This window comes from Silene latifolia, chromosome X (assembly GCF_048544455.1).
Source record: "Silene latifolia isolate original U9 population chromosome X, ASM4854445v1, whole genome shotgun sequence".
NCBI classification, from domain to species: Eukaryota; Viridiplantae; Streptophyta; class Magnoliopsida; order Caryophyllales; family Caryophyllaceae; genus Silene; species Silene latifolia.
The window spans coordinates 20,617,252-20,620,696 of NC_133537.1; positions in this window are offsets into that span (position 1 = coordinate 20,617,252).

Below are 3,445 nucleotides of genomic sequence, written 5' to 3' on the forward strand. Positions count from 1 at the left end.
TAGGAGGTTCTTGTATTATGATCATTGTTATCGCAAGATGCAGAAAGCATTCAATGGAAGACAAGAACTTCGTCAACCTCCTAGAATTTTGAGTGGGCATGAAGTTTATCAGAAAGTAAAGCATATTGAGATAGATTATGGGAAGAAGAGTGGCTCTAAATTGTCTACTCGTGGGGTATAAGAAAAGATCCATATTTTTTGATAAACTTCCATATTGGCCTGACCTGGAGGTCAGGCATTGCCTCGATTTCATGCACATTGAGAAAAATGTCTGTGATAATATTATCAATACCCTTTTGAATGTTCCCGGTAAAACAAAGGATAACGCCGCAACTAGGGAAGATATGAAAATAATGGGTATTAGGCTAGAGTTGGCACCACAGAAGAGAGGTAATCGTACATTTTTACCGCCAGCAGCTTATACCCTTTCACGGAATGAGAAAAAAGAGTTATGTGCATGCTTGAATGGAATTAAAGTGCCACATGGTTATTCGTCGAACATCAAAAGCCTAGTGTTGATGCAAGAACTAAAACTCACCGGGTTAAAGTCACATGATTGTCACACTTTGATGCAACAATTACTACCTGTGGCTATTCGTTCCATTTTACCTGAAAAGGTAAGATATGCTATAACTAGATTCTGTCTCTTCTTCCAGTCCATATGCGAGAAAGTCATCGATATCGATGACGCGGATTCATTGCAGGACCTCGTTGTAACCTCTCTTTGTCAGTTGGAAATATATTTTCCACCCTCTTTCTTCACTATCATGATTCATCTGACCATTCACTTGGTTAGGGAGATTTTTTACCTTGGGCTCATGTACTTGAGATACCATAATCCTTTCGAAAGATTGATGAAAGTCTACAAGGACTATACATCTAATCGGTATCGTCCAGAAGGTTGTATTACTGAACGCGCTATTTTAGACGAAGCTCTTTCATATTGTTACGCTCATCTCTCCCCTGAGGAGTTGATTGGCGTTCCTAAGAATCGTCATAGTGACTGGATGACCGGAAAAGGTATTAGGGGCGGGGTTGAAAAAATTGTGACACGTGAAATGTTGCATTTAGCACATACGTATGTGCTAAACAACGAAGATGAGGTGCAACCTTATATTCAACAACACAAAGATGAGCTCAAATACGATCACCCAAACAAGACCGAGAAGTGGATTGCAAACGAGCATACAAAGACATTTGCAGAGTGGTTTAGGAATATTGTCTTATAGTGTACGAATCAAACTGGTGATGACATTTCTCCTAGGTTACTACGTCTTGGTTTAGGTCCAAATGCCAGGGTCACCTTTTACAGCAGTTTTGCCATTAATGGAATATACTTTTTACACCCGCGAGCAAGATGAGTTGAGCACAATGCAAAATAGTGGTGTGAGTTCTGAATTTGAGGCAATGCACTTTGCTACTTCAAAAGATAAAAAGCCTATTTGTGTAAAATGCCTTTATTATGGTGTTATTGAAGAAATATTGGTACTATATTACATTGATTTCACAATACCTTTGTTTCGATGTAACTGGGTTGATAACAACATCCATTGTGTCCGAAAGGATAAGATGAGATTTACGTTGGTCAATCTGGGTAAGGTTGGCAATAATAAGGATGATCCTTTCATAATGGCATCCCAAGCTAAACAAGTGTTCTATGTCACCGATCCTATGGATAAGAAGTGGTCTGTTGTACTGTCTATAAGGAGTAGAAGGAGTAGTCCATCCGATAATGGTGATGATAATCAGGATGTCGTTTTTGAGGGAATGGATCACTCTGCCACTGTATCTTATTTCGACGATGTTGACACTGATCATGAGGACACTGAAAGCATCTATATGCGTGATGACCATGGTGAAGGTATTTGGGTTAACGAAGAAACTATGACATCCAAGAAACGTCCCCGATCCTGAGATGGTCCATAATGTAAGTTATTACTTCCTCCGTTCTCATATGATCTACCCACTGTATCTTATAATGAAATAGTAGCTTTTATTTTTATTTTTATTTTTATTTTTTAAATATATATATCTTCCTTTTAGTTTTTTTTTTTTTTTAAATAACTATCTCCTTTGAAGCAGTTAGTAGAAGGGCGCATATTTAATACAAACGTCTTTGGAAATCTTACAAGACCACGGGGTTACACATTATCTTTATTTAAGTTGCCTTTTTATAGAGGCCCACGACACACGCTTATGATAGGCGGATACGGACACACACAGTTTGACACTCAACAAATAACACACGACGTTGCTTGGAAGTTTCAGCCCACAGACATCGACACATTTTGTAGGGGTTTTAGGGGTACATTGCTTGGAAAACGACCCACAACCTGGTTGTAGGCATCGACGCTTTCGACTGGCCGATTGCGCCCATCAATGATGGTCGCATACGGAACTTGGACATAGTTCACGGTATTCTTGAAGCTCAAGATCCGAGTCGTGGCTACCCCCAGGTATGGTTCGAGTGTTGACCTATTCGAAGCATTTCGATCGTTCTGCCATGGCCTCCGAGTTGAAACATCATGTCAAGCTTAAATGCTAATTCGCATGTGCGGTGATGTTCCAAACGATGAGTAGACTCCCTTTGAATCCCTATGGCCCCCATTGTGGCTTAACTTTCTTGACCGAGTATCCCACTCAATAAGCTTATTCCTCAATGTTGAAATTTGGTGTCCTCTGATTAGTGCAATGACATATAAATCTCTAAAAGGATCAAAGGGTATACTTTTGTATTATTATCGGTTGGTCCACGTTTATCAATAACGGTTGGCTTGCTAGATAAGTTTGACGTTATTGTCATACCGATGGCGGTGATCAACTGGTCCCTAAAAGTCACACCTATAGGATACGTTTGAGAGATGTGACAATGTATGAAAATACAGATCATGTTGATGCCTAATATGACTAAGCGATTAGTCGAAGTTATTGACTAATAATTAGTCAAACGCGATGTTGAGATAATTATTTAATCTGATTAAATAATCTTTGGCTAATGTGAATTAAGCGGTTAATTCGTAAATTGAATATAAACGATTATATTTAATTAATGTATATTGAATTAATTAATTATACAATATTGTCATTGTCGGACAAGTATTAATATATCGACTGAGTCATGTTACTAGTTGATATTTTAAAAACCGATAACCGATGACGATTTATAATAAAATCCCGTCATATACATTTTAGCATTTTGAGTCGGACCACGAGTTAAAAATAAGGAGGAAGTGGAAAGCCCACTCCCTCCCTCATGTACACGGTTTGGACCGAAATGGGACAAAAAGGAGAGCTTCTCTTTTTGACCTAAGGCATTTCATTTGCACACAAAAAATTAGGTTTTGGAGGCATTCTCTCTGAAACCTAGATCTCACATCGAAAACCTCACAAAAACTCTCTCAATATTGCAAGGCAATTAGAGAGTACTTTCTAGCACAAGGGGCAT